The sequence below is a fragment of the Vombatus ursinus genome, unplaced genomic scaffold, assembly GCF_900497805.2.
Source record: "Vombatus ursinus unplaced genomic scaffold, bare-nosed wombat genome assembly UNPS02014942.1, whole genome shotgun sequence".
Taxonomy (NCBI): Eukaryota; Metazoa; Chordata; class Mammalia; order Diprotodontia; family Vombatidae; genus Vombatus; species Vombatus ursinus.
This window is the reverse complement of record NW_020954720.1, coordinates 20,735,007-20,754,009: the sequence shown is the minus strand read 5'-3', so window position 1 is coordinate 20,754,009 and position 19,003 is coordinate 20,735,007.

The window sequence follows — 19,003 nt, the reverse complement described above, 5'->3', positions numbered from 1 at the left end:
AAGACACTTGAGCAATTATCTATTTAACTCAATCTGGTTCAAAATGCCCATGCTTGGCATCCTGCTCCCAGAAACAGATGCTGCCTTGTAGTCAGATGCCCTCTCCTGCTTCCACAGATCATAGAATTTTTAGCTGTAGATAAGCCAGAATGTATTCAATTATTGGGTTAAAAATCTGTTACCATCCAAATGCTGTAAACTGCCATGAAGTATAGCAAAGCAAAACAAAACAAATCACTCTTAAAATAATTCATTTTATTTTTCATCTTTGAAGTTAGAGCTTCTTGAACTCAACATGCAAATGTATATAGCAAACTGTTAGCACTGCTAAAAACAGAACCACTGTACTGTTCTAGCTATATTGAAAGAAAAGATGTTCCAACACTTCAGATTCCCAAGGATGAAAGGGTGGGCATACAAACAAAACAAACCATAACAAATATTATTTATATCAGGAAACTCTAACCACATCACCTTTAGGCAATATTCTTTCGGGATGAGTTGTTGTAACTAAGGGAATTTTACAGGTAACTTGTGTTTAACCCCCTTAAACACATAAATGTTTTTAAAATATTAATCACATTTAATGATTTTTTAAAACATATTGTATACTGCCTGCCTTACTCATAGAGAATATTGAACATAATTTAACCATTTCTTGCTTATCAAACAGCATCATTATGAGCATTATAAGTTAAAATATTGACCTACAAATCAGCTTAAATAGCCCAAGTCCTGTGCTGATACCATGGCTACTTATCTCTATACCCTATGTGCCTTAAGCCACAGGGAAGAGCCATACTAGTCTTTTTATGTTTTTATCTCCTCCTCCTCCTAACAGTCATTACCCTCCTCAACCCCTCACAACCAAATTAAGCATAAACTGTGGTAGGCTGAGTTCAGGAGGATCCAATACATCAGCTAAGATATTGATAAGAATGCCTAAAGGTCAGGATGCTGGACAGTACTTTTCCTCCTATAGGAATATCCCTATATGAGCCTTAGTTTGAGGGGAAGGAGTGGAGGACCACCAGGGGAGGAGAAAGCTGTTTACTCTCTTTCTACCAAGTACTTGGAGAATATATAAAACTCTCTTCTTGGTGGAAGTGGGATTGGGAGATTTTAGACCTCATATTAGAGAATCATTCCTAATTACCACCATTAATTCTTATTTGATTGCAAAGAGCTTACCATTTCCCCATTGATTAGGAATCTAGGTCTCAGATTTCAATATGACTGATGTGGCTGTTTTCTGGGCCAGGAGTGTCTGTATTCATTGATCAAGGCATTGGGCATTTCTTCCTGTGTATCCTTATAATATTCCTTGCTTCACTCTTTAACTGGAAATCTCTGAACCTCAGCATTGATCTGTTTATCTATTAGGCAAAAACATGGATGCTTAAATCAGCCAAACAGTCTGTAGCCCATTGAGTCTTCTGAGTCATCTTCAGGAGGTCAGGAAGCCACAACAACTTGAAGTCTGAAGGTTCCAAACTTCAGGTACCTAAAGATGAAAGGAGCTAACATGGCTCAGAGGCCTATTTAGTTAATGGGTGTTACCTCACTCAAAGTGAGAACCTGAAAAGAACTAAGCTTAAAAGGGCCAGGGTCTCCCGTTGCATCCTGGACCATCTCTAGTCATCCTGATGAACATCTGGGCACTGGACTCAGATGGCTCTGTAGGTGAAAGTGAGGCTGGTCACCTTGAACAGCCCTCCCACACTCAAATCAGAGTCAATTGCAATTCATATCATCATCTCCCAGCTGCCATGGTCCTCTTCTAGAATGAAAGACAAACACAACAACCACAACAAGAACAAATAAGAGATCTTTTTATCTGCTTACATTCTGAAGAACAAATCCTCCCAAGAATGCTTAGGGGAAAAAAAATAAACACAGCAATCAAATGAAAGGTTACAGAGATAGTAGCAACAGGTAACAATCTGAAGGAAGAACAGCACTGGCTTTAGATGATAAAAAAAAAAGACTGATTCTTCTTCTAACAGAGAGAAGAAAGCATAAGCTTTTAATGCATTCACATTATAACAGGAAAAGCCAAAAAACATGCCCAAGGGAGGTCAATTATTTTTTATTTCTTTCTGATGTTCATTATTTCCACTGTATAGCTAGATTAATTAGCACCCAGGCTACATAGTAATGCTGCTTTGAACCAGGCAATTTTACCTAGCATAAAGAGTCATGACATCCAGTAATTGAAGAAAGCCATTTCTTGAATATTGTCAAACACAGCTTCTATCACTTTTGGAAGAGATGGTAGTTTCTACTTGTAAGGCACCATTAACTCATTCTATGCTTTTTGCATCACAGGACACCTGAGTTTGTTTGAGTACCAGTTCCAAAATTTACCAACTATGTAATCTTGGTCAGGTTGCCTAACATCTCTGAGGTTCAGATTTTTCGTCTTTAAAGTGAGAAAAAAAAAAAAAAAGGTCATGAGCTAATACCTATAAAAGTCTTTGCTGAAAATCTCTACATAAATACTAATTTTATTTTTGCTTGCTACTCGTTATTATTTTAACTTTGAAAATGATTTTATTTTGAACATTCTATTTTTCTCTCCTTAATCAGCTATGTGACTTCACTGAACAAATAAGGGCATTGGGCTTAATCCAAAACTTTTATTTATAAAATGCCTCATTGGAGAGAATAATGGCTAAAGTACATAATGATGATGATGATGATGATGCTGATGATGATGATAATTGACATTGCTAGAGTAGTTTATAGTTTAAAAAATAATATAGACATTACCTCATTTGATCCTACTTGAAGTACTGAAGTACTGAAAGTACTACTTGAAGTGGGCAGTTTAAGTATCATTTCTATTTTTAAAATGAGGAAACTGAAATTCAAAAAAGGTAAGGCATAGGCCAATTTCACACAGATGGTAAGAGGAAGGAGTAGGACTTGAAATGGGACCTTCTGACTATAAGCTCAGTGTTCTTTTGATTACACCACATCGATGACTCTTTAGTATCTATGACTCTGAGTCACAGGAACAGTAAGCTAAGGATGCCTGAGGGCTTAAAAAGAAAGGAAACAAAGCTATGTGACAAGATTATTACTTCCAAGCTTTGTGGAGAAGCATCATAAAATTTTAGAACTGAAAGTGATCTTAAATAACATTTATTCCATTTTAAATATATAAAGAGATTATGACAAATTAGATGGGCTAAATATCCTATCCACCTTAGCCATTCTTTAATAAATACAAAAATTCCACATACTTTTCATTAATAGGAGTTCATATTTTTTTTCAGAATAATTTAGATTAATTGTTTTAATTCTTCATGACTCTACAGCACTAAAAGTTGCATATGGAGCACTTGGATTGCATGGTGCACAAAGAGGAGCAGGTAGATGGCAAGTAGATGGAGGACCTGGCCTGAAATCAGGAAGACTTTAGTTCAAATCTAGACTCAGTTACTAACTGTGTGACCCTGGAACAAATCACTTAATTCTTTTTGCCTCAGTTTCTTCATCTGTAAAATGATCTGGAGAAGGAAATGGCAAACCACTTCAGTATCTTTGCCAAGAAAACCCCAAATGGGGTTCAAATGGTGGACAAGACTAAAACAACTAAACAAGAACAATACATAAAGAATGGAGTGGAGTCAGGATATGGGCTAGGTAATTCAAGTGCAAAAATTACTGTGAAAATGTTTTATTTTAAATCTGTACTAGAAATCTATTTTTGAAAAAACTGAGGTATTTTCTTAATCCTCTCTTCTCTCACGAGAAATGGTTTGTTTGTTTTTTAATTAGTTTCATGGATTTATAACTAAGAGAGAAATTAGACTCCATGAAATCCAGGACATTTAAGAGTAATTAAATGACCACTGCAAGATTACAGAATGATTAAATGTCTGATGTACAAGCAGAACTCAGCTCTTCTCTCATCTAGCCTAGTACTCTAGCCATCTATGTGTTTTTTGTACAGATACTCAGTGATTTTCCAATATGGAGTCAGGACAACTATGATTTGATTCTTGCTTCAGACATTTAGCAACTAAGGGAACATGGGCAAGTAATAGCTAATAATAATAGCTAATATTTATATACCACCTACTATGTTCAGGCACTGTGCTAAATAGTATAATTAATTCTGGAAGTTAGGTGCTATTTTTATACCCTCTTACAGTTGAAGAAACTGAGGAAAACAAAAGTTAAATGACTTGCCGAGCATCACACAACTAGCAAGTATTTCAAGTAAAATTTGACCTCAGATCTTCCTGACTCTGGGCCCAGTATACTACCCATTATACCACCTAGCTGCTACTCACTGAATCTCTCAGGTTCAGACTTCTATAAAATAGAGAAAATAATATAATTAGCACAGAGAATTTTAATCATTTTTTTATTTTCAACATAGATCCCTTTGGCAACTTGATGAAGCCAATGGGCCCCTTCTCAGAATGTTTGTTTTTATTCTAATTATAATTAAATTCAGAGGTTAATGACAATAAAGATGTCTTTTTTCCCCATACAGGATCAGAAATTCCATGAAATCTAAGTTAATATTGTTATCATTGTTGTTGTTGTATTATATTAGTGTAGCATATAATCTTTGAATTTAATTAAACAAACATATTAGGTGCTTACTATATATAAAACATTAAATTATCCTCTACTCAAAAAAAAAAACAAAACAAGACAAATAAGATAAAATCACTGATAAAATGGAACTTACAATCTTGTAGGGGAGATAAGACATGAAATAATAAAACTTAAAATATAAATGCAAACAAGTAACATAAATCAAGTACCATTAGAATTCAAGGAAAGTGTAGATTATTTCTGGTCAAATGGAGAAGGAGCGAACAGAGAGAATTAGGTGAATTACACAAATTAGAATTTCCTCTGAAACTTCAACAAACAGTAGTTTTCACTAGGAAGAAATAATTAGAGAATATTCTAGGATCAGGAAACAGCAGAGACAAAAGAAGAGATATATGATAATAAGGAACTAGTGGTCAAATTTGTCTGATGCATAAAATGAGTGAAAATGGCTAGATTAAAACAAAGCTTAATTTGTAGTTTTCAAACAGTTATCATGGTCTAGCTTCACAAAAGTCCTATGCCAAAGCCTCATTGTTGCAAGGTGCTATATCTCTGATTCTTGAAATTAATGTCAAAAGAGTTCAGGTTAAAGCAGGTCATATCATCTGCAAAAAAGTTTTGCAAATGGACCATTTCTACTGCCTTGATATAAAGAAGTTTATTACCAATTTATGATTACTATTTTCTTTTTATGGATACCCTTCGCCATAGTAAATTTTGTTCTAGCCTCTTTATTCTATGTCTGTCTTTGATTTTTTAAATATAATATTATTATAGGCATCAAATTATGGGGTTTGTTTTCCTATCCAGTGTATGTCTCTTTTCTATTTCTTTTTATTTTATTTATTTATTCCATTCACACTTAAAGTTATAAGTTGGGTTTGTATTTTCCTTCATTTGTCTCTATTTTTAAAAAAATCATGAATATATCCTTCTTCCTTTGTAAAGATAGACTTCTTTTTCTTCAGTTATTCTTACTTACTTTACTTTAAGACAATCCTATTTCCACCCTCTCTCTCTTTCCCTCATCTTCAAGTCCCACTACAACCTATATGTTACCCCTTTATCTAGTTTTGGAGTTTTGCTTAATTTATTAAATCCTTTTGCCTTTCTTCCTTTTATCTAGTTATCTAATTCTTTGACTCTTTTTTTTCCTTTTAGTTAAGCAGCCAAGTAAAATTCCTTTGTCTTTAACTTTTTGTTAGTTTTTTAAATTTCATTTTCTATTTTTTTAAACTATTTCTTTTCCTTTGCTCTCTTTGTCATTTCGCTTCCTTTCCTATTATAGATTTATTATTTGATTCCCTGCCCTTGTCCCTATTTATTCCTTCTTTAGTCTTGGTATTCCTCATGGAATTAAAGAATTTTCAATTACATTACCATTTTCTATATTCTATGTTACTATTAGACTGAGGTGCTTGAAGAGCCTCCAGTGGTTATCTGGTGCCAAATAGTGTCCGGCACAAAGTAGGCACTTAATAAATGTTTATTGGTTAATTATTGCCTTGTAGATCTTTCCACCTTCTTCTGTTTTGCTTCACTCTCAGAAATATCAATCTCTATAGGAGATAGAATCAAAATATTGGCCTATGCTAGGAATTTTCCTGTGTAGTGAATTTTTCAGTTCATTCAGTAATTCCTTGACTTCCCCATGATTCCCCACGTCCTCCACCATTTGCCGTGTAATCTCTTAAAGTACAAGCTTTCCCATTCTTCTCTACATCATTTTCCTCTCAGGACTTATGATTCCCCTTTTCATGAGGCAGGATACTGTCTATAGATACACAACACTGTTTCAGAGGTAGTATTCACTCTACACACCAAATCCTTGTAGCTTATAAACATTGTAAAGGCCCTATCTCCCACTATAGAATATCTTACTTCTCCCATGAGAGTATTCTTTAGTGGACCCCCCTTATCCCACTGAATTGAGATTTCCTCCTTCCTTTGTTCCAATTCCTTCCTTTGCCTAGTCTCTCATTCTCCTGTAGACCCACTTCTTCCTGAGAGACTACAGGAGTTGTTTTGTCTTCATTGTTTTCCATTGAATTAATTATGGTTGTTACATATTCCTCTCTCTTTTTTCTCTTTGCTCTGGTTTTATGTATCATTCCCATTTTCTAATTTGGTCCAACCAAAAACATTGATTCATTTGTAGGCAGTATGTTGTGAGGTTTAGTCCATTAAATTTTAGGCCTTTTCCTGCATCATCATTTCTATTTTATTTAGCTTTCACTCTTGTCTCCTTATGTACTTTTAGGACAAAATCTGTTAATGATCCCTCTGTTTTTGTTGTTGTTGTTGTTGCTAATATCATAGTTGTTGTTCTTTGTTGTTTGTTTGTTTTTGTTTTTTCCTTTCTTTTCTGTCCCTTCTATTTTTCCCCTGGGTTAATTTATTTTATTGACTGTGCTTTCTATGTTACTGCATTTGTTCAACTTTCTTGTACTTCTGTTTTCTAAGATGCTTTCAAAGGAAATCAATTCAAAGTCCCAGTCTGGTTTTGTTTGCAAAAATACTTCAAATGCCTGTTTGCATTAAATACACATTTATAATAAATGACTATGTTTAAGTGTGCAGAGTGTCACCTTGGATTGCATCTTGAATTCCTTTGCTCCTCAGAACACATTATTCCATTTGCTCCTATGGATTCTGGTGTGTATAGAATAGTCTTGCATTATTGGAATTTCCTTTTCTTTATTTTTGAAGGCCTTTCTACTGATCACTTGCAAAACTGATGGCATTGGCATCATAAAATTTAACCCCTATGCATTTTACAGTTTGCAGCATTGAGGTTTTTTGTTTTCATTTGTTTAATGTTTGTTGTTTTTGCTTGTTTGTTTTGCCTGAAGGTCATCCGTGGATTCTTTTAATTTGCACTTTATTTTGTGTTCAGGGTGTCTGGGCAGTTTCTTATAATTTTTTTCTTCTCCCATTATGTTATTCAGGTTTTTTAAAATAGCAGTTAGGTTACACAGTGGATAAAGCATTGAATCTGGAATCAGGAAGGGCTGAGTTCCAATCTGACCTCAAATACTTTCTAACTATGTGATTCTAGTGATTTCCCTATGGGGTCAACCTGAAACCTACCCAATTTCCTCCCACCCTGCGAATACCCTTTTCACTGGCCTCAGTTACTTCCCTAAGGGACCTTCGAGGGAGCAGAACTGTCCTAAGCTGGATTTTAGTCCCCTTTCCTTTAGTTTTACTGTATTCCTATCTCACAAAACATAAGCAGGTACCCTGCCTCCATTCACTCACCTCCTCAACTCTCTGGCTAAGCACTGCTATAGAACAGTACACTATCATGCTTCTGTCTTTAAAAGTGTAAACTTTTGGTTTTTCATAGGGCAGGAATAAGAACACTGTTGAGTTCTGTTGTAAACCTCTTGGCCCATTTGTGCAGCCTTGCCAGAGGTGGTGATCTATGTTGCATGAGGTATTGAATGAGTGCATTAGGAATTAGTGATTGACACCTCTGGGGTTAGCACCTTGGGTTGTTACCTCATAATAATTCTTAGTGTCTTACTTGTGTAGATCTAGGATTTTGCTTTATCTCTTGGCATGTTTCCTGCTTCGGAGAGGTTCAGAGGTTTTCAGGATCAGTAATGTGACCCATTCAACCCCAATCAGTTTACATGTTATGAGAGGAACTTAATCATGTCCAAACTGATACTCTCACAATGAATGACACAAGAAGAAATAAAACAAGTAGGAAATATGACACAAATACTCCCTTAGAAAGATGCAAATAGGAGTTGACAGTTGCCTTAATCATGTATCCATGGGACACTTGGTCATTTTGCGTTGTGGTATTCCAAATGAGCATGAACAAATAGATTCAGATTGCCATGAAAACAAATTCAACTTATATAACAAAACTTCTCAGAACGAATGAAGAAAGAAGCAACCTCTATAAAGAATTTTATGAAACTGTTCAAATTAGAAGAAAAGATAAAGATAAGAAGTCAGTGCAACTACATAAAGTCTAACCTGACCTTTTTTTTTTTCTTTAAGATGTGGCTATTCAAGTTCAAAGGGAAATGACGCAAACATATAAGATACAGAGCCTCCCTTCAACAGGTAAGTGGTGAAACAATTTTCAAAGAAAAAGAAACAGAATATTTAAAACTATATAGGAGAATCCATAATCCAAAATCACTTTTAAACATTCAGGAAACATGGGAAAACTTGTATGAATTGATGTATGATATATTAACTGAACCAAGAACAGAATTCATAATTTGTATAGTGGAATAAATAAAAATAGTAAAAAGACATCCAATTCTATAAATAGTAATGACCACTCTTGGTCTTGGACTTGAAGAATTGATGTTAAACATACTTTGTAAGTGAGATTTTTTGTGTGTTTTGTTTTTGTTTGTTTTGTTTTTGTTTTCATAAAAAACTCTGGTGGTGGTGAGAAATGTGAAAATGAAAGAACTGGGGCATCTAGGTGGTGCAGTGGATAGAGCACCAGCCTTGGAGTCAGGAGAGCCTGAGTTCAAATCTGGCCTCAGATACCCAACACTCACTAGCTGTGTGACTCTGGACAAGTGACTTAACTCCAGTTGCCCTCACCAAAAAAAAAGAAAGAACTATGATATAAAATCAAAGGCAGTAATAAAACTTTAAAAAAGGCATGGGGAAAATAAATTCAGTATATGTTGATTTTTTTGAAGAAAGCCTTAATGAAATGTAACCAACACTAAACAGTAACCACACAAGGAGGCTGAAAAGGCCCAGAAAAATATTTAGCAAGTAAACACTCACTTTCTTGCCAAGTAGAGGGATATGGAAGCCAAGTATAATGCTAGTTTAGCGTAAAAGCCTATTTTCAAAACATTACAGTGGAGGATGGAAGACTGTGTGAAATATTGCTTTACAAGATAGTGAAAAGCTGAGGGGAAAGGAAGTTGGTACTGACTTTGGTGAAATCCAACTCTTCCTGGTCACACGATGATAGAATTTTAGATTTAGAAGGATCTCAATGGGCATATAGTCCAATAAATATTTGAGGGTCAGGGGATGGGTGTATGTGTGTACGGGGGAGTGGGGGAATCTTTCTACAATATTCCCAACAAATGATCACCTATTTTTTGTTTGGAAATATCCAAAAGAGGAAACTATCATCTGTAAAAGGCAGCCCATTCTTTGTTGTTGTTGTTGCTGGGGAGGGGTGTTGAAAATTTAGAAGAAAAAATGTTTTTCTTTTGTTTAGAATCAAACCTTAGTTTGCTTTTTTGCAATTGTAACCTATTTTTTGTTGTTGTTATAATCCCTGAAGCTTGTTACACATGGCAACTCTTCAAGGACTTGTAAACATCTACCATGTGCAAAATGAAAAAAGCAGAACCAAGCGAATAATACACATAATGAATACATGAATGTAAATGCAAAGCACAACCACCACACAATTGAAAATGAATGTTGCAAAATTATAAATAAAAATGTGGCCCCCAAATAAGAGTGATGAGATGATACCATCTCCCAGCCTTTTGTAGATAATGGGGGGGAGGTGTTTATGTCCAGGTTATAGATCTATCCCTTTTTCTCTCCTTCTCCCTCTCTTTCTCCTTTTCTCTCTTCTTCTCATTCTGTATATCTCATTCTGTATCTGTTTCTGTCTCTGTCTGTCTGTCTCTGTCTCATTCATAAATAGAGATAGAGATGATACATAGACAATCATATGGACAGAAATGTATGTATGTGTATATGTATATACATATATATATATATAGCTATTTATAGTTATATTTATATTGTTATATATCAATGCTAGGGATAAAAATACAAATCTAAAGATAGTCCCTTAGAGGAGCTTATATCATAATAGGAGAAGGCAACTCATGGGGAATGATGGATAAGGAAGGTGTTTTTTTTGGAAAATTAAGTGATGGTGGGTACTACATCAGCAACATGAAGCTTTTTATGAATCAGGAAGGCCTTTATCACATTGCATCATTCTTTAGAGGACTGATAAAAATCCATGACTCCAAATCACATATTATCACTATGATATGGATCTGATGGGATTGGGATCTGGACCCCAGAAAGTAAAAACTTTGGACTTTCCCACATGGCCAAATCTCTGGCATTTGCCAGAGGCTATAATTCCATTAAGTGGCCTTTCATTGTGGCTACACCCAATCTTCCAATTCTTAACCTTAATTTAGCCTAGCCCTCCATTGTCTTACCTCCCAATGGCCCGTAGCCACTTCTCACCCTTGATTCTAGGTAGACTCTATTCTCCCTTGGCCACATTGTCCAGGTCCCTGGCATTCTATTACCTCACAGCCCCAGCAGACTACTTGGCCACTCCTAGATCTCTTCCACAGTCTTTTTGTATTTAAGGTCCATCTTGTCTCCATTAAGGTGCTCAGATTCTTACAATCTAGCCAAATGCTCAGATTCTTACAATCTGGCCCACTTGCATTAGTGATACAAATGCTTGAATTCCTTAAGAGTCTGCCTAATATGACAATCTTCTAATAAACCTTGTCTTTGGCTGAAAGAACGCTTGGGTAGAATTCTTTCAGGCAGGACTAGAGTGGTGTAATTTTGGGGGCCCAGCACCCCTAAACCCTTAACCCTCAACAGATCTGTGGAGGTATTTTCCACATTGATGAAACTAGAGATCCAGAATCACTGAATCAAAGCATATATTTGGGGGTTTATATTGAGGAGTCTCAAGAATCTGAGTTTTGTTATACTGACAATGGAGAGCCTTTGATTTTTTTCTGAGTAGGAAATAACATGATCTGCAACAATAAATATATCTGGTAGTATTATATAGGAATGATTTGAGGGGTCAGACAATTGGTGACACCCATTAGATAGCTATTCTAGTGACCTTTGGAAGAACCAGGACTAGAGTGGTACCTGGGGTAATAGAAATAAGAATTGTGAATGGAAAAGGCAGAGGGAGGAAGCAAGAGATTTAGAGGTAGAGTTGACAGGATGTGAGGTGAGAAGGAATCAAAGATGATTCTAGGGATCAAGGATGTCTCAAAAAAAGTGGCATTCTTAAAAACATTAGGGAATATAGGAATGGAAGCAGGTTTGTGGTAAAATATAAGATCACTTCCAGTTATAAAACTCTATGTCTGAGTTGAATCATTCTACAACTTTATGCTGAATTTCAGGTGGCAAGCTTCACAGTAATTTTTTTTAGAGGTTCATATACTTATATGAAGAGTTTTTCAAGAAACAAATGTGGCTAATAAAATATCATATAGATGATCAAAATATTGTAATTAAGATTGCATATAATTTTGCTGAAACAGATTAGATCTGTAGTCATAAAATCAAGGTTAAACGTGATGTGATATTGACCTTTAATAAAAATGCAATGGCTCTAATAGTAAACAACTCACTGGCTTGCATTTTATTAGAGCCATTCTTTGTCACTACATAATCTCCCCTCCCTTTATTATGAAGAGCATTACAAAGGAGTATGCAGGAAATGAAAAGCTAAAAATCTATGACAAAGGTAATGATCTTTGAAAATTTTCTCTAATGAGTAATTTGTGGCTCAGTGGATTTCAAGAGATTATTGGTTTTTGAAATGGATTCTATCAACTAAGGAGATAATGAAAATCATTAAGGCTGAATAAAATAAAACAGCAGATTTGTAATGCACACTAGCATTCTATGAGACTATAGTTTCCACACAAGTTGAAAGCCTTGTTTAAAATTACAATTATGGAAGAAATGGTACATAGGTCAACTGATTATTGCATAGTCCAGGTGGTTCCCATTTATAATAAAGAATGAACACTGTTATACAGAACATTCCCAGACCACAATTTTGTTAAATAAACAGAATTAAGACTTGGGCTATTTCTATATTATAGTTATATAACCAACATATTTAATGCTTCCTTGATGCCAAAGCAAGTGAAAATAAAAACAAACAAAAAAGCTATTTTCATTGCTTCTTTGATGCCATGTAAATAAATTGACACTTGTTTCTGAAAAGGTGAAGATGATCATAAAAGTAGACTTACAGAATCTAGAAACACTAATTATAGGAATTAAACTAAAAAATATGGAAATTAACTAAACTCTTCAGTGCAAATTGATACTTCTTTATTTTCCTCATATTTCTTAATACAATGAACCACAGATATTGGGGGTTCAATAAGTTTAACTAAAATTCCAATTGATCTCTGCTGAAGTGTTAACAAAAAAACAAGCAATATTATTTTAAAGAGAAAGGGGGAGAGAGAGGGAGAGAGAGAGAGAGAGAGAGAGAGAGAGAGAGAGAGAGAGAGAGAGAGATTACCTTTCCATTACAGCTGTAATGTATCTTCATCATGGCAGAACAGTGACATATATGTATATATATATATGAAACTTCTGTATACTCTACCTGGGTTTGACTTCTTCACCTTTTCTTGGATATTCATTAGTCTTTCTACAAATTAGCTTGTACTTATAGAACAATTTTGGCAATGTTAGTCATAATTTTGAACGGGTATATTTCATTTCCTTTTAAAAGCTCTTAGTCTACTTATTCTTGTTTGATTAACACAAACTATGTTAGTTTTGTGAGTTTCATGAAAACAATTCTACAATTAACTAAGGTTAAGTGGGGAGCTTAAGAAACCTAAACCAAATATGATCAGAAAGGTACATTTGTTCCCACAATATCAAAGACCCAAAAGAAAATAAAAGTGCAACTTCTAATACTCCTTTACATTGCTCTTTTAGAAAAAAAAAACTGTAAAATCTATTTATACACACATCTATACATATATACATAATGCATACATACTATAGATACTTTCTACAGGCATATAGAAAGCCAAAGTGGGGCTTTCATTAATAAGGGAATTAAAGAAACTGAACAGAGTCCAGAGAAAAGTCACAGTTCGTTAAAATAATAAGAAATGTAAACCAGGGTAAAAAGAGAAATGTCCTCTTAAAAAAATAAGGCAAAGGATTAAATTATTGCAATAGAACTTTTTTCATTTAAGGTTTATTCATTCAGTTTTCTAAATCAAAGCAAAATGATATTCCCCAATCAACTAGATAGATAGGGTATTCTTTGATAATAGGTACGGTCAATCAAATGATATGGTTAATATGAAATTCAAAGTAGAAATTTTCCCCCATAGCATTGTGTCTTGAAGAAATGGCTGGAGAGAATTCTTCTCCATCTCTATGGAGGGCAGACCTTGAAGAAATGAATTTGAATTTCAGTTGGAGGGATTTATGTTAAACATGACAAAGAACTGCCTGATGATAATGATGATTAAAGATTAAGACAGACTACTAAGGAGGACTATAGGATCTCCATCCCTGAAGATCTATAATGATATGTAAGCAACACCTGCTTGCCTGGCTTAAGGAAGATCTGCCTGGGGGCAGGGATTGGCCTACTTGAACTTTGGATATTCCTTCTACATCTAGGATTCATAAAATCTAGGAGAGTGTAAAATAGGATATATTTAGTTCTTAACACAAGAATAACTTCTATCTCTTTCTTATCTAAAGAATAATGACACCTATGTTGATATACTCTTTGTTTTCTGAATGCATTATTTATATAATAGTTGAATAAACCTACTACATACAGATAATTATTATCTGACACATATTTAAATATAGAGATAAGGACTCAGGGTTGAAAAGAAATAAATAAAATGAATACCTAACAGCATAATAGAAATAGCTTTTAGATGAAGGTTTTAATTTGTCTTCAAGCTGCATATTAGTGTTAATTAGATAATAACCACTTTTGTTTCATAGAATCATATATTCTTAGAGTTGAAAAAGATCCCAGAGATCAACTATTCTAATTCATATCTTACCAAGAATCTCCAAAACAACATTCCTGACAAACGGTGTTCTATTCTTTGCTTGAACTCTTCCTAACAGAGAGAATCTGTGACTTCCCCAATAAGCCCTTTTCACTTTTCTACAACTCATAATTGTTTAGAAGTTGTTGCAGTTTTCTTTTTCCTTTCATCTAGCCATAATCTGTGCTTCTTCAATTTCAACTCAATGTTTCAACTTGGGCCACCTGGGGTCAAGTGGAATTCTAATTTCTTTTCCATATGATAGCTTATCAGATACTTCAGGAAACTGTAATCTCTATACTAAAAATCCCCAGTTCTTTCAATCTATTCTCATATGGTGTTACTTGGAGGCCCTTCACCATCCTGATCATCCCCTTGAGGCTCACCATCTTTTCAATGCCTTATTATCATAGGATCATTTATCCAAGCTCACTGGTATATAGTTTCATGCATCCCTGTCATCTTTTTTTTTTAATCAGAACATTATCTTTTTCCCAGACCTTCAACACCTCTTTCATTCTCCACAGTCCTTAAAATATTACTGACGATAGCTCAGCAAAAACATCTACTAATTTTGTTCACTTCACTGAGATATATTTCATCCGGGTCTAGTGACAGGAACTCATCAAAAGCAGATAGATGTTCTCGTTATCTCTATCCTTGCATCAATAGCCATTTTTTTCTGTCCTTCTGAGTCCAAAAATTCTCTTCTCCCCCAAGGTTTTCATCATTTTTATTTTAGCAACCAGTTCCTCAATGTTGGTCAAAATTAAATCCAGAATATCAAGTCTTGTCATTGTTTTGCCCATCTTTAGAATGATAATTATCATTAATAAAAGACAAGAAATCATTAGCCATTGTACTTTTGTTGGAGAGAGAGACCGGTAGAGAGAGAGAGAGAGAGGGAGAGAAGAGCCACCTCCATGCATACTTCTTTAGAATAAATTATGCAATTCTAGAGGGTTAACTTCTCACCTATTTCATCCTTTCATCCATCTAATGGTAATACATGGTTTTGCCAATGCTTTTTTTTTCCCTAATATGAATCCTCACTTAAATTCCCCTCGTCCAATCTTTATCCCTTAATTTTGTAAATTTCCTTACATGAATGAGCACATTTTCCTAATAGCAAATACCGCTTTTAGATTTTCTTTTTATTTGAGTAGAGAATTGTACTCTAGCCATCCTTCCATTTTGTCAGGTCTTCCAGTCCAAATTTTTCTCTGAGTTAATGTGCCTAGGACACCACTCATTTATAACACTTTGTACTTTCATATAGCTAAGGTTCTTCATTCTATTGTTGGCTTTCTCCTTGTTTATTTTTTCCTGTGAACTCTCTACTTATAATTGACCTATTGCATCTGTATATCTCTTTGTTATGTGGCTTGGCAGATGTCTTTACACTGTTTTATCCTGTGTTCTTCTGTTTTCTGTTGAAAATATACTTAATTAGATTCACAAGACCACAGACCAAAATGATTGACCTATTTCTCATTTGGTATACTTCATTGCTGGCTAAGTGATCATCATTACTGTCTTTTAAGCAACAAAGGAGAGAAAGCATAATTATTCAACTTCTACCTCGCTTATTTTTTCTCTACCAAGGGAAAAAAAAATCCTCAGAATGGGAGGCATAGATAAAAATGCTGAATGGGAAATTGAAATCCAACTTTACTGAGAAGAAAGTAAAAGAGCCATTATCTGCCCTCAAAGAGTTTTAGTCACCACCAGGCCCAGACAAAGTAACTATATCCTAGGATACTGAAGGAAATTTTGGTGTAATTGTTATACTTTTGTAAATGATCTTTTACAAAATCAGAGGTAGCAAAAGAGGTGCCAAAATATATAAAGGAGAAAATATGATCAAAATTGTATGAAATGAATAGAAAATAGATCTTTTATGATATTTTGTGATTTAAAGTCCTGAGAAACTTATTGAATCATTAAAGAAATGATATGTGAGAATTTTAAAAGGGGGAGAGGTGATCACAAAAAAATAAGCATAGTTATGTCAAGAAAAAAGTGAAAGCAGTCCAACCTTATTTCCTCATTTTATATAAAATCTCTACTCTTACAGATACACTCATGTTATAGACAATATACTTGGATTTCAGAAATGTATTTTATAAAGCATCTCATCTTATCATTCTCAGAGAGATAAATGAAAAGGGTCTAGGGAATAGGAGTGTTAGACATATTGGGAACTGAATAAATGACATTCTTTTTCACCGATAACTGCCTAAGAATTCCCTGGAAATAAGGAATACCAAAAACAGCACATAAAAAATGGACCATTTTCCATATCAGCTCTCCCTAGGACACCAGTCTATCCCTTTGCAATCAATCATACAGGGAAGCAACTCTTGTGGAGATGATCTGGTGATTTTCTTGGCAGCTTGGAAGGCTGTAGCCTTCTCCTTCAAAGACATGAAACAGTTCTTGTCACTATCAAATTTTTCAATGACAAAAATAAATATGTGAGTTCTTTAAGCACAGAGACTCTCAGACTCTCTTGCTTTTCTCTCTGTATGCCCTGGCTTTTCAGTTTCTTTTTGTGTGTTGCCTTCTTTTATTAAATATGAACTCCTTGAAAGCAGGACACTTTTTTACTTTTATTTGTATCCCCAGTGATTAGCTCAGTGCTTGGCACATCATAGGCAGTTAAATGTTTATTAACTGACTACATTCATTTATCTAAGATCAAGAAGTAGCATAAAAGAAGAGGCAAAGAAGAGAGACTCATATTTATGAGCCAGATGTTGACTTGTGTGGGGAGAGAGGAAGCCAGCAACAGGAAACCAATGCTACTACTACTACTACTCAGTAGGTCAGGTGCTCTTGGTTCATGGCAGCTTCAGGTGAGAAAGTCCTAAGACTCCTCTCCCAGAATAGTAACTGGTCTTTCTTACTATTAGTCAAAAAAAAATGAAGAAAAAAGGAGGACAAGTTGACTTTATTGCAGTATTTTGTATATAGTTCTAGTTCTGGTTCATCAGCTAATCAATATCATTTCCTTTACCACATGGCTATTACATTGGAACCATAATACCAGTATATTATACAAAGTGCAGGTGGGGGATTGCCTGAACCAAAATATACCACAAATGCTGATGAAAGGAAAAATTTAAATGGGTAGGCAAAGTTAAGTTTTGATTGTGAGAAAAAAAACAAACAAACTTATGAACAAAGATATAACACTAATTCATTTTGTTCTTTTCAAAATGGGGTCAAGTATTTCCCTCTTTTTTATCCATTCACTGAAATGTTATTGAACATCAATTCATGGACATAAAAGAAGTGGAAGATATAGCCCCTTGTGTTTGAGAGGTTTGTAAGACATACATTCCTGAAAGAACTGAATAGCCATTACAACAGAGCATTTAAGAACCAATGAAGTAGAAAGAAGGGGTTTCCTCCAGATGGATAAAAATTTCTAAAACACTTTTTTTTAAATTTTTCCAATTGGTGGTCTTTTTTCTTACAGCTTTTCTACAGAAAATGACAGGTTCTTCCTGTAACCCAGCTATTCATTTCATAAGTCAAATTGCCCTTTATGGTAATTACTTTGGGAAATTTCAAGTTCTTTCCTCCTTTCTCTTCCCCCTTTCCTTCCTTCTTTCCTCCATCCCTCTCTTCCTTCCTCCTTTTATCCCTTCCTCCTTTCCTTCCTCCTCCCCCTTTTCTTTTTCTCTCCCTTCTTCTCTTCCATCTCCTCTCCTTTTATTTTTAACTTCCTTCTATCCTTCCTTCTTCTCCCTTCTTTTAATTTTCTTCTCCCATCTAAGACTGAAATAAAGGCATAAATACACAGTAAACACATATCAAGAAAGGCTTTGGCTGCCTTGCCTCCATCTCCTGGAAAGCTGAGCCTAGTCTCCAAGGCCGTACTCATCACTAATACTGTCCTCAACTGTGCTTAGCACTCTGACTCTACCCAATATTGCTCCTTCTCCTCCAATGGACAAAGCCAGATGTGCAGGGGATTACACTAGTTTTTGAGTACTCAGAATGTTGCTTTCTTTCATGACAATTTTATACCAAAGGGCCTCTTTAGGTGCAACATTCCTTTCTGATTTAGAATGAATACTCCCAACTATGCCCCTGATTCTCTGGCTCTTAAGAAGAGTACCTCCCACTTGCTTATCATCTTTCACTAAGTGTTGGGGTACAAAAAGAATTTCTTACTTCCAGATTCCTATGAGTTGATTATGAAACTTCATTTCTTTCAGAAAGAGTTGGCACCACAAATGGTGAGGGATAGACTTGGTGACTACTCTCAGTCCCATACCATGATACGCTTTGGGAAAGAAGGGAAGGGAAGCAACCTATCACTTCATCTCTTAGGTCTAAAGGTGTGCACTCTCTAGTGTTATAAAAAGTCTATATCAAGTCTATATAATAATGATAGCCAAAAATCCTATTCTTGAGAGAAATTGCACAAATAGCTAATGTGTTGTTGTTGTTTGTGTGTGTATGTGCTATTTAAACCATAAGCCACAGTACTCAACTTTTATAATTATGTATTATAATGCCATTCTAGTTCAGTATATCAAATGTTAAGAGGAACTAATCTGAATCACTTGGAGAACTTTCAGGCTCTTTTAGTGAAGATCATC